Source organism: Macrobrachium rosenbergii, chromosome 11, assembly GCF_040412425.1.
Source record: "Macrobrachium rosenbergii isolate ZJJX-2024 chromosome 11, ASM4041242v1, whole genome shotgun sequence".
Classification (NCBI taxonomy): Eukaryota; Metazoa; Arthropoda; class Malacostraca; order Decapoda; family Palaemonidae; genus Macrobrachium; species Macrobrachium rosenbergii.
The window spans coordinates 17,867,135-17,884,041 of NC_089751.1; the positions used below are offsets into that span (position 1 = coordinate 17,867,135).

Below are 16,907 nucleotides of genomic sequence, written 5' to 3' on the forward strand. Positions count from 1 at the left end.
TGTTCAAGAATAATGTTTTCTGAGAATACATCCTTTTCAACCCAAACAAGATCACTCGGGGAAGAAGATTATACTCTCTCTCTCTCTCTCTCTCTCTCTCTCTCTCTCTCTCTCTCTATACCAAGTTTCTCGTTGGGCGAGCGGGTTTCGTTCTCAGCTACCACTCTGTTGGCCGCGAGTTCGAAACCCCGACCGGCCAATGAAGAATAAGAGGAATTTATTTCTGGTGATAGAAATTCATTTCTCGCTATAATGTCGTTCGGATTCCACAATAAGCTGTAGGTCCCGTTGCTAGGTAACCAATTGGTTCTTAGCCACGTAAAATAAATCTAATCCTTCGGGCCAGCCCTAGGAGAGCTGTTAATCAACTCAGTGGTCTGGTTAAACTAAGATATACTTTTTTTATCCACTATACCAGATAGCTATTAACTTCCTATAATTTCATTTGATCATACAATGCGTCAGTTTTCTCAACTGAATTTCACTGTCTTTACTCTAACCTCTGTGTACATTTTCTTTGACAAAAATTAAGAAAGACAAAGCTTACTGAGAGAATGTTTATGTAGCCATTTCAAAGCAACATCACAGAAAGCAATACGAAAGAAATTAATGCAATTTTTCCAAGTATTACATGAGGTTCAATTACCCGTTCCATGTTAATCTTAATCCAACAGAATTTGGATACCTTTATCTAGTAATATTCAAAGTGTTGCTAGTTATTCCAGAATATCTGATGTGCCTCTGAGTGTTGGTGTATATTTTGATATTTCAGGTAAGCATAATTTATAAATATATTCAATATTTATTATTATTATTATTATTATTATTATTATTATTATTATTATTATTATTATTATTATTATTATTATTATTATTTTAGTAGCTGAAACCTATTCACATGGAACAAGCATACAGCGGACATTGACTTGAAATTCAATCTTCCAAAGAATGTTGGTTTCAGCCTCCCATCCCAGACCCCACACTGCAGCAGTAACTGAGCATGATACAGAGCCAGTGATTTTCCATCGGCCTGGGGGAGACGCGAACCAGCGACATCTGAGTGGCATTCCAAGACAATAGTCCCGTTTTCCCTGACGCTTGAATCTTTGACTATTACTTCCTCTGGTACTAAAGATGCAATATATTTTGGGAGAAAAGATGGGAGAAAAGGCTATTACTATCGTCAATTACTCTTTGTTAACACTGATCTCTAAAGTCTGTTTTATGGTTACTTCCTATTCAAAATCTTTATTCCATTTTCCATCCACCAAACCAAAAAAAAAAAAAAAATTATTCTATTCTATTCTCTCTCTCTCTCTCTCTCTCTCTCTCTCTCTCTCTCTCTCTCTCTCTCTCTCTCTCTCTCGTCTTGTATAACAGTCCGTCTGACTAACCAGACCGTCATTAAACCGCCCTCATCGGTTGGGAGATCAGAAAGCCATCGGGCCTACCGGTAGCCCAGGTATTACTATCATTATTGGGTCTCTCTCCCCAGTCTAGAAGTGAAATGCAATTTGAACACAGCACTGTTAAGTCTCCGAAATGAGAAGGTAGTCGACGATTAAATTGTCCAAGTAAACTTAATGAAACTATTGCAGCATCGGTGAGTTTGATGAACTATCTACTGAAAGGGCGCCGTAAGGGACATCGCTTTTAACGTACTTCGCAAGCTCAGGCAATCTCTGATCACGCACGAAAAAAAATTCAATGAAAATGTATATATATATATATATATATATATATGTTTATACATATACACACACACACACACACACACACACACACACACACACATATATATATATATATATATATATATATATATATATATATATATATATATATATATATATATATATATATAAGGCTTTTAGACATGTACTCAAGTTACTAGAAAGAATGGTAGAAGGAAGGTTGAGAGACTTGATAGATATACGTGAGCAGCAGTTTGTGTTTATGAAAGGAAAGAGCACAGTGGATGCTATTTTTAAAGTAAGACAAGTCCAAGAGAAGAATTTAGAAGGAAACAGGAAAGTTTACATGTGTTTTAGAAAGTAATAGAAAGTAATTTGAAACTGGCTGAAAAGGGGATAAAAGAAAATAAGGAATTGAATGAAACTAAAAACGGTTTTCCCGATGTCTCTTTAAATCGCAATGTGAGATAAATTTTTTGGAAATGGAGTTCATGAACGATTCTCAAAGAAAAGATAGAATGATAGCACATGGAAACATTTGCATGTATTATTTTTTGATCTCGCGCAGAGATCCCAGTGGGACAGAATCGATGATAGAAAACCACAGTATAATCCCTTGTCTGTGTTCACGTTGTAAGACATATAGAGCATTCCCGAAAAAGATTGAAAACGCAGAACTCTTACAAATAAACGGATTACTGAAAATCTGTTTATACTATGGTATTACCAAAACTTTGGCATGTTCAAAAGGAACGGAAGTGGAAATATGGGATATCATTTTTCTCCCCTCCAGAAATTACCTGCAAGTCTCGGAAATGTAATAGAGTTTTCAGCAAAAGGGATAAAATGGAAGGTTTTAATGGGAAGTATTAGAAAAACAACCATTCACCGAATAAAAAACATCTCATGGGAGTTTTTTTTAGAAATCTGGAAAGGGAAAACTGTCCCTCGACGGTTGTGAAAAGATATTCATCGCCTGGAAACTGACTGTTTTCACTTAAAACCTTTGTTATGGAATAATTGTTCCGGTGTATTTGATATTTCTATTTACCATTACAAAGACATTTGAAATACTGTTAACCTTAAATATGGTTTCCATCTTCGCGCTGTCTTCTACATACTTCTCAGTACATGAAGTTGATTTACTTTTGCGTTCTAGAACAGTGGTGAAGGACTGTTTTGAATTCTCTCATGTTTCACAATCAGTTCAATGACTTTCATTCCTTTATGAATGATATTTAAAGTAGTCTGTTCAAGCTGGAAGAATATCAAGTGACGCATAGCATACAGACTTTTAACACACTAAAGAAAGTTTGGGGAATTATATCGTCAACGTGATGTTATCTCGAGAAATGTATATTTTATTTTTATATTTTTAGTCTTATGTACATATCAAAATTCGTTGTCAAGAAATCTAGACGGGATGCTTAATGGCTTATATGCTAATCTTAAATCTTTCTCAAATTAAACTTGAAATTTTTTCTTATATCTAACGAGACTTACGTAAAATGTTTCTTTTATGAACCAAGTGTTTTAAGAATCTACATGATCTCATTTTACCTTTACTAAAATGTCAGACTTACTTGGATATTTTTTTGTGTATTTCTAACCTAAATCGACTATTCCAAGCATGACCTCGCAATAGTAAATCATCGTTTAAGAAGAATTTGTCAACGAACTTCTTCCGAAGTTATGTTCGTAATTAATGAACGTATTAATATTCAATAGTTAACATTATATGGATGCCCGACAGTCATCAGGCAGCAAAGACGGTAAACTCGCCCGGCTGGCCTTTTAAACAAATGGAGCAAGAATTACATGTAGTCCATAAATATATCATAGTAAACTATAGATATTAGACTGATTCTTGCATATTTTTATACATATCATTGGACGACAGACATCAAATTGCGATGGTGTTCTCATGTTTAACATTATCTAACGTTCTGTTAAAGAGATTCACTTGCACAATAGGCGTACATTTTTATTTATATAATTCAAACATCCCTCCATAAAGTAGTTCCAGGGAACTAAAATCTACCACTAGTCTTACACTAGATGTCTCATGAGTATACTCTGTATATGTATATATACATATATATATATATATATATATATATATATATATATATATATATATATATATATATATATATATATATATATATATATATATATATATATATATATATAAAGTCCTTACATGAATATAAAAGGAAGTGGTACCAAGACTTTCAAATTTTATTCCAAAGTCATCTTCAGGGTAGCCTACTAAACAGTGTTAAGAAAATAACATACACAAGAAAGCAAATGAGTTCACAGATAACAATAAAATATGTCAACAAGCTATTTAAGTATGCAAACAACATTCTTCAAAATAAGAACATACTTAGTGGAAATATGTAATTACTACAAATACCAGTACAAAACTATCTATTTGTAAAAAAATCTAACAGCCTGTTTTACTCTTGCATCCTTAAGAATAAAGCTTTTCAACAATTCGCCATCTTAAAAAGACCATCGCTCGAAGTCATGTTACTAAAAGAACTAATGAAGCTCCTTCGACCAACAATCTGTCATGCAATGAAGGACTCTCGAAAATAACTCTAGCTGAATTCCAATCTATTGGGTTTGCAAAGTCTCTTACGTGACAAAAAAATGGCGCTTGAGCTGTTTGCAACCCGTACATTATATTTATGCTGTGTGACTCTCTTAGTTCCTTACCAGATTGTCCAATATAAGGTAAATTACAAGTTGAGCAATTAATTTTGTACATCCCTCCTGCTGGCATTTCTGGTTTATTACAAAACAACGAGTTCTTGATAGACGAAGTATTACTAAAAACAACATTTATTTTCAGACATTTCAGGCCATGTACAATCGATAAAAATTCACAACGGTATGGCAAAACTATATTTTCAATGTCATAATTACTTGACCTTTCAAGACTATAATTTTTTTTTTTTTTTTGGCGCTTTGGAGACAACTATCGATAAAATGTAAAAGATAGCATAATTCTTCTGCAATTACATAGATGTTCTGAATTTCCTCTATTAAAAATTCAGGATCACAAATTCTGTACGCTCTTAAAAATATCCCGGAGAAGACTGATCGTTTTATCTTGAGGTGATGGCTGGAAAAATTGGAATAAAAGTTGAAAGTCTTGGTACCACTTCATTTTATTTTCACGTGAGGACTTATTATATACTTCATCCACGGGACCACTGTGGAAATTATAAGATATATACATACACAGTATATATATATATATATATATATATATATATATATATATATATATATATATATATATATATATATATATATATATATATATATATATATATATATCATAATCCATAAGTTAACAGGAGATTCATTTGACTGAACATAAATAAACCAGTTTCGTATTAAGTCAACGAAAACCATAAAAAGAAAAAAACAGCGGTTAAAATTGCGAACTGAATATTTTACATCAGTTTTTGAACCCACCGACAAATAACGAAGATGGAAAAAAGTTAACCTGACTTTTGAGGCAATTTAAAAAAGAACTCTTAATTATGCAGGCGTTTCACGTTCTTGAGAAAGTTTTAGTCCATTTTCCTTTAATTCGTGGGAGCAAGACAAAAAGGTTTACAGGGGCCTCTGTAAAAACTACGATTCGGTTGAGTCCTCTTTTTAAGGCAGTAAATTTGCAGTATCTTTCATATTTATACCCCCTTGAAGACCCCTCTCTCTCTCTCTCTCTCTCTCTCTCTCTCTATATATATATATATATATATATATATATATATATATATAAATATATATATATATATTATATATATATATATATATATATATATATATATATATATATATATATATATATATATATATATTATATATATATATATATATATATATATTGTGTCTGTGCATGCATCTGAAAGAAAAAGTTTTATAAAAAGTACGTAAATACTGTACATTTTAAATTGGTTATTTACTGGTTACCGTGTACTAGGTATGATTGCAATTCTCAACTCCACTCCGTCAAAGAGACTCCCTGAATAGCCAGACTTCGAAAGGAAATTCGAGTCAGTTTATTCTGTAAGTACCATTACTTGGTGTACTACTACAAATATATAAGATTTGTTTTGAAAATGAATTTAGTTTATCTTTGTTTTCTTTTTATAATTAGCTTCACTTTCACTCATAAGAGTGTAAAAACTTCCCGACTGCAATACGAAATTTCTTTAAGTAATGATGGTAATTTACAGAATGACTAAAGAAAGTACTTTGATGAACCAAACTACACTGCATTTGCTGTGACATTATTATTTTAATAGTTCGTCCCAGCTTCTCCCCTAAAGGAAACGTGATTTTACACAATCTATTTCCTAGTATAAATTTAACAATTTTTCATCATAAGTTATTGCTTCTGGGTAAAATAATAACTTTTATCAAGATCTCGATAAGTTCCTCTGTAAATAGATGGAATACCTGTTGCAGGAAATTTTAACATTTAATAATTATGTGGAAAATAATGGAATATAAGCACGTGGTAATTATCAATAACTGCCGGCCTTTCTTGGTAAATATTGTCGATTAGAAGAACGTGGAGCAGATTTCAATAACTTTGTGAATTCGGAAATATACAAATAAAGTCTATAACATCAGATTTGTGTTGTCAAGTATAAAAAAATAAGTTACAGTAAACTGATGTGTAGTCTACTATATTTAACTGTTCCCTATCCCAATAAAAAGAAAAATACCAAATTCCCCAAATCTACCAACTTTCTGCAAAAAGAAAAATGTGATGGCCTATGAACGTAATTTGCTTTGCTGGTTCTGATAATGAATGAGTAATTTTTTTAAACAATTGTTTATTTAAACGGCTGGTTATACACTCATACACTTTTATTCCGTATAATTGATAAAATTTTCAATAGCATAAGCTAACAATTATATTATTTTTGCTTTCATAGGAAACATAACAATAGCATACCTCAAAACAAGGGATTCCTATTTTATTTAAATCATAGATCATAGTTGGATTTATTACTTTATAAAAAGAGTTATTTATGAAAAATAATTCTTAACGGCTATTTTAAGTAGCTACCTCAAATTATATATAAAATTCAATGGATGCACCATCAATAGATGGTGCATCTATTGATTTCTTTCTTGTTATGATTTTGGTCAAATTTTTCCCAACGAGTGCAAATTTTATTAGCGTAAAAATTAGCTTGGACTTACTCTGTAGCTATGAATGCAATTGATATATATTTATTTATTTATTAAATGCGTCAGTGTGTTATTGGAAATGTGATAAGATAGTAATCTTATGATACCATCTTATCACATTTCCAATAACACGCTGACGCATTTAATAAATAAATAAACATATATCAATTGCAAGATACCATCTTATCACATTTCCAATAACACGCTGACGCATTTAATAAATAAATAAATATATATCAATTGCATTCATTACTACAGAGTAAGTCCGAGCTAATTTTCACGTTAATAAAATTTTCACCCATTGGGAAAAATTTGACCAAAATCATAACAAGAAAGAAACCAATAGATGCACCGTCACAAAAAAATACCACGAGAGTGACGTGAAGAGTTTCCCATCCTTAGTCTTAACGACTTCCATAAATCAAGCAGTGCAAGTGACACGGGTTTCACGATGGCGCAAGAGTTGAAAAATGTCAGATGATTTTTCGTGTCAACGAAGGGCAAGACAAACACTGCTGCTATCAACGACCTCAAACTATAAGGTTACAATCGCGGGAGAGCGTCAGATCCGTTAATGTCTAAGGAAAGTAAACTACCAGTTTAGTATGACCCTAATAAGCAATGAAATTTTAAACCAGAACTTGATTCAGTTCAATATCCAACTCAGTAATCGTTTTCCTTCTTGGGTAATCATGGGTACATATATTACTGAAAATACGTTCATGCGAATTTATATATATATATTACTTTGAGTAAAAGTGAAAGGGAGCTTGCTTTGTCAGAAAGGCTGGCGATGGGTGTTGGTTATTCTCAAGGTATGTATATTAAATATAAATTATATATATATATATATATATATATATATATATATATATATATATATATATATATATATATATATATATATATATATATATATATATATATATATATATGTATGTACATTGAAGAATAATTTCTATCAGAGTTTTGCGGAATTGAATAAAATAAAAATTGCAATTAAAATCAATATTTTCAACACTAATTTCAAGGATTCAAAGTTCAACACTAATTTCAAGGATTCAAAGTTTAACACTAATTTCAAGGATTCACAGTCATTGAAGGAAGGCAAGCTATAGGTGTTCTTGGGCAGTTACACCCTTCCATCCCTTCTTTTTTTATTTTAAGATTCTTTACAAGTCTAATGTAACGATTATAAAAAAAAAAAATGTGCCGAGTAACACGATTCCCAACCTCATCAAGTCTCATAAATATGAACCATAATTATAAGAGGGGAAAGATTTATTTAGATGTAAAGAAGACAATGTTCATGTTAGTTAATAGGAACAAAAACGAATGAGAAATTAATGTCGATATGGAAGATAGACAAACGAAAGTAGTGATTCGTAGATGATTTGTGGAAAAGTAAAGGATGGTTGAAGCAAGTCAGAGAGCAGGCAACGAAAGTTGCAGGTTGTGCATATGATTTGGATAACTAGAATGATTATTCAAGCAATGCATTGTCATTTTAACACTTTCGTCATAAAATACTGTTTAACCCATTCTAAGCTCTGAATTACAAATTACATTTTGCTTTTTAATAATTCAGATCTTGAATCTATTTGAAATATTTTATAAACAGTTAGGCACCGTGTAACTGATATTACTTTTACATTACCCTTTCTTTGAGTATCATATTAGACTTCCCTTAATTTATGTAAACGAAATTTGCTTTTCTTTATGATTGTATTTAATGTCGGATATCCTTGCATTTATATGTTTATCCACTGAACTGAATCTCGTGTATTATCTAATAGCATTTGCTTTGTTTCCCTTCTCATTTCTAATTTAAGTGACGTGCTGTCACAATTTACACGCTAATAATTACGTGAAACAAAGTTATTACACTATACAGTTTTTTAATCCCTTTTTTCCGCTACATATTTGCTCTCCTCATTGCCATGCTGTTTGTAGTTTATTAATAATATGACAGTTAGCGCGACGGGCCTATAATTTTCCTCGACAGTATGCGCTGTATTTTCGCAAATCTTTGAGTTTTCCCTTGTTTATAAAAACGACTAGAAATTCGCAATATTCTGTGATAAGTGCAGAATGTCCGTCCGGCAAAAACAATTTGCTTTCATTATAAAATTCATGCATCCGTTGTGAATTCTTTTCCAAATGTATAAAAACAATATTTGGTTTTCTTTATGACTACAGTCGCGTCGGTAGTTCATGCATTTAATTGTTTACCCACTGTACTGTATCTCATGCATGCTCTGACAGATTTGTGTTGCTTTGTTTCCGACGCAAAATTTTTTGGGACACATCTTTATTCCGCTAACACATCTGCTCGCTTGATTGCCATCTTTTTTGCTTTTGATATTCGATATGTGATTCTGCATGATTCAAGTGAGTGAACACATGCCGGGCGTTTTATCTCTTTATAAAAGTTCTTTGATGTATGGAAAATCCTGGAACTTCGCGTTGTTGCTAAAAATGGCCCTGGAATTCGCCATATTTTGTAGCAACTATAGTAATATCATTTAACGTCTAATGTGGCCTACCCCACCGCCAAATCCAAGTCTTTCAAAAGAAGGCATCGTGCTTACCCCATATAATAATGGGGAAAAAATGCACGTTAAAAACGAAGAAGTATGATTCCTGAACATTAAAAGGCATGCATCGCAAAAAAATGATAATTAAAAGGATTATATTGTAAGTACCACAATAATTACAATGACTACATTAAACGTATTTTAATAGGAATATTGAAGCAAAAGGAAACTTACTTGCTATTTCTGACAGACTCCATGTTGATACAGTTGTAACCTCCAGAATTCAATTTCCATCTGCAGCGAAGAGAGGGTGACGGAAATGGCGTCACACTGAGCGTTTCTTCCTTCTCATATGATCGCCGTGACTCGGAAATTGTTTTCATCAACGTAGTTAATTTGTTCATCTCTGGAAAAAAAGAGAAGATGAAAATGAAATGGGGCTCCGCCACTTCGGTGAAATATAGTGAGGCAGAGCGAACCAGAATTTCCATATTTCAAATCGACAGCAAATAACGGACAAGACCAAACGCTACTTGCAAAGGCAGAGGGAAATAGACAGAGCTTTGTCACTGAATGCCTCTGGACGGACGAATTTCTGTGACTTTGGTATATATGTTTACGCAGAAGAAAACTAACATATACCTGAGGACACTATTCTGAAAATGACATGAGCAAAACAATTTTTTTTTTCGTTTAATGTGGTCTTCGTCATATATTTATGCTATATTCTACCATTCTCAGACGAATAAAAGGCAATAAACCTTGAACCAAGGTTTTCATAATCTGCATAAAATTTAAATGCCGGCATCAATAGGGGAAGACTGTAAGTTTCCTGTCAGCTTCGTTTACTGCACTGTTGTTTTTAAGATCCTTTAGACAAGTTTATAATGCTTTGTTATCTTAGCGTAACATTATAGAATACTTAATCCGGTGAGAACTATGGTACCGTTAACTCTGAATGACCAAGCTGGCAATAACATGATATTCGAAGTTTACATTTTTTATCGAAAGGGTTTTACTTGGTAGTATTTCTCTCCTTTTACTATATTTTTTTTTTACAAATTACAATTTGAGCTCACTCCATTTTATATTTTGATATGCCAAAATTAAATTTTAGGACACTGATCTTTCAGTGATCCTTTAAATATATCATTTTAAGTTCAATTTAATTGTTAGTCAGGAGTCGTGCGATGACAACAATGTGATGTTTAAGAGGATTTCTTTCTCATTTCCTGGGCAATTACTTCTTTGTCTTAGTAACGTCCCTTTCTTATACATGTACTTATATTAAAAAATTATACTCTGTCGTATGTAAGTAAGTGTTGGCTACTGGACTCAGATTTCAATGGAAAAACTATATTTTGATTATGCATTCCTTGCTAACGCGTGTTGATATCATGTTTAATTGCATATTACATAAAGTACTTCTCCTGTAAAGGTATAAAGTCCCCACCCTCATACTTGTGAGCTGATTAAAGGAAAAAGACTATATGGTAGACAAACCGGTATAGAGATCAACTTCCAAAGGGACTAGCTCTGGGGGCGCTTGAGAAAATATAGTCTAACTTAACAAATTCATAATTGTAAGCTATTGCATGTATTCTATGAACTACATCTTTGATTCATGTGAGGAAGTGAGTATGAATTACCATATTAGCTCACAGAAACTAAGTTTCTGGAATGATTAGGTGACTATTAATAATATAAAGATGAGTGTAATATTTCATGTTATACCAAAGCAATATTCTTCTCTCTCTCTCTCTCTCTTTTCAACATTTGACCACAACCTGTCTCCCTACATTCGGTAAACTATGCAGTTTCTTTTTTTTTTTTATCTTTTGGTTCATTGCATCCCCTTTGGTTATTTAGGAAAAAAAGTTGAAAAGCTGTCACGGATATGAATATACAAAAAGTTCCTTCTTTTCACGTCGCATTTTTCCACATTTGTACAGAAATCTGAATGTGTAGGATTATGACATTATTGGCGTACATCTTTTTTTTGTGAGAGACCGTGGATAGTAATCCCAGAGTAATGTTTAATTTTCATTTTATTACTGCGGTTGTGTATTTAGATCTGAAGTGGAAAAATCCCTTTCAGAAACATACATCTAATGCAAAGAATTCTATCTGTATTTATCACTGTTTTTATTTCAATTACCGAAGCATCGTGATTTGCAAAGTAGTGTTTTTTCTTAGTTTACAAAATATCATTTCATAAATATGACGAAATTTTCATTCCGTTAAAAACCATACTGAAAGATTTTTATGAAAATGAAAAACTGACTGTCAACATTAAAGGCTCATGACATTTTATGGCTCAGGGTGAACGTATAAAGCAAAAAGATCTATGTTATGGTAACTTAAGACTAAGTTCTTCTTGGACTACCCACCCTAATATCAAATGAAATACTGAAGAAATACCCTACAGATAATTAAAAGGTATTAATGGAAATCCATTACTCTGTATGATCTGTCATGTTCATATCATATTAGTGTAATAATGGAGCTCTACATTTTTATTTGTGATGTTTATTTTTCCTCATTACCTTAGGTACTAAAGTTACCCTAACAAGAATAACGAATAAAATTCATGTATCCATCAATATTGGGAGGAACTTCACAGCCCATTCCTAAAGGCTGAATTACGAAATGTCATGAACTCAATCTTTTAATGTCATTCAAGATGAAAATCGTATTATTCCTTAGAGGTTTTATTCAAGAACTCTCTTGAGGGAATACAAAACTGAACGGGACTTTGCATGCCAAGATCAATTTTAAAGGAAGTGTTTTTTTTTAATGTAGATGGTATTATATAGACTAAATATAATTTTCATATACCATATAAGAACAAGGGTTATTCCAGGTATTTAAGACCTGTATTTTTAATCTTCAATTTATTTCCCATTCGTATCGAAATGCTGAAGCTTACATTTTCCAAAAATTATCCAAAAAATTCTCCCGTTCGTTAGTGGATATCATATCGTAAGTTAGCACAGGCTTCGGGACTGATTAAAAATGTACAATAAAAGATCATATGCAAATGATTTTAAAGAACGGTGATAAAGAAAGCAAAACCAAAAAACACACACGTGCCTGTGTAATAAACCTTGCCTTTCTTGGTAGATAATTCCTTATAGAGCAAGAAGCTTTAATTACTGCTGCAGATTAAATGTACTGGTATAATTATGGTTATTTTAACATATCTTTAAATAAAATTGAGCAAATTGATTTATATTTTTAGGAAAGGTTATTATATTGGGAATTGCTTTATGTCAAATGATATATTAGACAACACATTTTTTCAGTACTTATTATTGTTGGAATGTCAGAAAACTTCAGAAAAATTCAGTCACAGAAAAGAAAAAGGTAAAGTGAAAGTCGGCAGACTCCATCTCTTAAGCCTCCGCAGGCAATCAGGCCGCAAGGAGAGTAAACATTCCCCTCATTATAAGGCCACATTCAATTTCACATTGGTTGGAATGCTTGCTGAGTGTTTGCCTTCATTCCACAGAATGCAGTCAGAGATTCGCAAAACACACCGAATATGCGTTTCGTTTCTCCGGAAGAAAACATTTTTGTTTTCCTTTCCGCATCATCAGAACTTTTTTTTTAAATGATCGATAATAGACATTTGTTCTATTTAGCTATAACTTTAAAAATACTGAGGAAAATAAGCTATAAAAAACATAAAACAACTTCGCAACTCTTTTTCGAGTTTGATAAATGCGGTTACTTAGTGAAGTTTTTAATATACGCATCTTAGAAGTGACTCGAAGAACATATGTACTTAAAAACCATCTATATGCAGAACTAAAAATAGATAGGCATTTCGACTCTGTGAAAATGCATAGGTCTATGAACACGAGCATTATATGACAACATCGGCCTAATATAGCGGCGTAATAAAATTCATCATATACTAGCGCATGATGAAAAATAGACACTTTTTAGATATTTCATCATTTTAAACTTAAAAAAGATACTCTTATAATTTATACACACACGCACACACACATACACACACACATATATATATAATACATATATTATATATATTAAATATATATATATATATATATATATATATATATATATATATAAATAATATATATAAAAACTGCATATTTGTGTCAGTGACGTCAACTACAAGAGTAAAGAGAAGCCACGTGAAGGGATAATGAAATAAATCCCCCCCAAGACATTTTTAAAGAAATGCTTCACACAATATTATATCATGCAAGTTCTCGGACGATGGTATTTTTGGATGTGGTAATCCACTTTTGGTTTATAGAAATAACAACGGATGAAACTGACGAACCTTAACATTTAACATAAACCGAAAACTATAAGACTTGAGATAACTCTTAGATTTATTGTTTCCAGCTAACACTATTGCTCGACAATTTATTTTACACATTAACGCTCATAAGTTGATCGCTTATTTCGACAATTACATACCACTTATCAGATTCATGAATTTTTGAAATTCCTACTAAATAATAACTGAATTGGCACCGTTACCAGTAAGGGATTAGTTGGTTTTGATTGTATACATGAGAGAAAAGATTTGTGAAAGAAGTTGATCACATCATGCTAGAAAAAATCAATAAACTATATGTGCGTTAACATCAACTCTCATTCCTGCAAAATTATTCGGATCCCCATACCCAGTCTGCAGTAACCTGTTTGAACAGGATCATCAATCACCAGAATGAGATAATTTTACTCATATGAATTACTTTTACGCAGAACCATCAAGGAGCCTTATCAATATGACTTTACCAGTAACCATGCGCCACTGGTCGTGCTGAACTTTATTAAATACTTGATTTTCATACCTAAAGTATTGATATGAAAGGGATCATTGTATATATTTTGCTATCATTATTAAGTACTGGAAATTAAATAAAATCATTTGGCAACTGTAACATAGGCTTATAAAATAGTAAACCCTATTCAACAAAATCAGAAAGCTCTTTTAGGCATATATGCATATATATATACATTATATATATATATATATATATATATATATATATATATATATATATATATATATATATATATATATATATATATATATAGAGAGAGAGAGAGAGAGAGAGAGAAATGAACACTTGAGAGAGTTTCAGAGAAATTTATATATCTTTATAATATATATATATTATGTTTCAATATATAAATTTATATATCTTTATAATATATATATATATATATATATATATATATATATATATATATATATATATATATATATATATATATATTGTAAACAGTGCACTGTATTAGCAGCAATACTACTCTTTTCTTCATGCGTTGGCATGCCGAGAGAAAAGCAGCAGAAATGAAATAAGATTGCGACCATAAATCTTTCTAAAAAGCGTGTAATAGGCTTCGTTCGAGTTCTCAAAGTCGCTCTAAACTTCTGTTTCCGAGGGGAATTCTCTTTGATATTCGGAAAACTGCAAAGCCAAGTCAGGAGAAAAATCACTGATAGAATTCCATTCTAAGTTTTAGATTGATAAAGGTTAGAGAGAGGGAGAGGTGAGGCTTCTTATAGTGCTTGGATAAATCCTAATCCAGTTTTACCCAGTTTTGCCTTAAAACACTAGCTCACGAAAGTATAAGCACAACGCTTTCGAAACTGACGTAAATGCACAAGCACGCACACAATCAGAGAAAGCGATTTTCCGGTACTCGGAAGAGAGATAAACTTTTTTTAAGAAACCTTCAAACAAAAAATAACTTCGTGAATTGACGAGGAAACACAGAACTGAGAAAAAATGAGAAAGAAATTTATGACTGAAAACTGCTGGGAAAAAATCATTTTCGCCTACAGGACATTAATTGTTTAATGAAGTGGTTGTTTATAATAAACTTGAACAATATCAGGGGGCCATTGCTCAATACAAATGTATGTGTTATAATTTTTTATATTTTGCACATGCGTTAAAAATACATTGATTCATCCTTGTATAAACAAAGACATAATGCAGGAAATTACAAGCAAATATATTCTCTTTGCCTGTAGAAAACTTGTGGAGGATTCTCCGGCCTTCACTTAATGTCATCTCTTCGGGAAACTGAAGACGCCATTTGGTAAGCCATACGATGCAATGAAAAGAGTGCGGAGTGAAGAGCAGCGCCAAACTAAAGTCGATTATAATAAATCTCGCTTGGCTTTTTTTTTTTTTTTTTTACAGGCTTTCCGGTGCCCCAGTAGATACCATTTGAGCTGAAACGTTGTTTGTGTGTTCTTTTGCTTGGCATCTTAAATATTGGTCTGGCTGCCCTAGAAGGTTTTATTTGGCGATTTTTCCTCTCCAGTGAATATGGCGTAAGTCTCGGTTTTTTGCGATCAGTGATAAAAGGTTGAATATATATGTGTGTACATATATAATATATAATATATATATATATATATATATATATATATATATATATATATATATATATATATATATATATAATCCCCATATGGTTTACCTCCTTAGAGGATTATTTTTAAAGGTGTGTCTTTATGAATGAAGTCACTAACCGCATGCCCTACCCCATGGGTTTACAAGAGGCCTGTCACGAGAAGGTATGTTATATTGGTTTACATATAAATGTTATGACTGTTACTATTAGTTTTATTACTTTACTATTTTTATAATTAGTGTTGCTTTGCTAGTATTATCTTTATGTATCAGATAATGACGTAAAATTTATTTTGTTAAAACTTTCCTTTTGTTATTTTTAGAATAAGGGTAAAAAAGCGTACAATATTGGCATCCGCTAGGAGAACAGAGGAAACTAACATCTTAAAAGTGATTAACAGAGGAGATGAAAGTGGTACTGACACGCAACTTCCATATTTTCCGGTATATAATAAAGTTCGAGAAATTTGGAGAAGTATGACACAATGTTTGCAAAGGATTAAAACCATAGGTAAAGGCGGTGGCTCGTGCTGACGAAGTTTCTGCACACTGGTTCATCCGCAATTCATGAGGCACAATATGAAGATAGAAGTTACCAACTTCTTCATCTTCTCTCTGGAATCTATCCCAGCAAAGCCATAATTTATACAAAAACGAATGACTGAATTATTACATAGATATCTTTAAAGCGTAGCTTCCAAGCACGACATTTACCCAGTGGGTAAGCTCGTCTTCCCTTTTCACAGTTCGAAATTGGTTTGATGGGGAGCTCGTGTCAAGTAAAGCGTCTGAAAGACGTGGTTCCTATAACAACAACTGTTCATGAATATTCCATATTCTGTGAAATCAGTGCCCCAAGATAAGGGTAAAGAAAACAAGGTTTAATTGACTGCTTTCCGTCATGGCAATTTGACGTTCAAGAAGAAAAGCTATACGAAATAATGTATTACCGTATATATAGGAAGTTTTGTGACCAGGTTTCAAGTAAATGCTTCCCTAAGTAAATTTTAAAAGAGAGATGCTTCATCACT

The 16,907-nt window shown here is 32.1% G+C and overlaps 1 long non-coding RNA gene across 1 annotated transcript in view; it reads right to left on the minus strand.

The window, feature by feature from the left end:
- Positions 1-16,907, minus strand: part of LOC136843212 (uncharacterized) — a 212,252-nt gene that overhangs the window by 143,701 nt on the left and 51,644 nt on the right. Inside the window, exon 3 of the long non-coding RNA XR_010854479.1 lies at positions 9,692-9,863. This is a non-coding gene — a long non-coding RNA (uncharacterized lncRNA). The remainder of the gene's footprint in view (positions 1-9,691; positions 9,864-16,907) is intronic.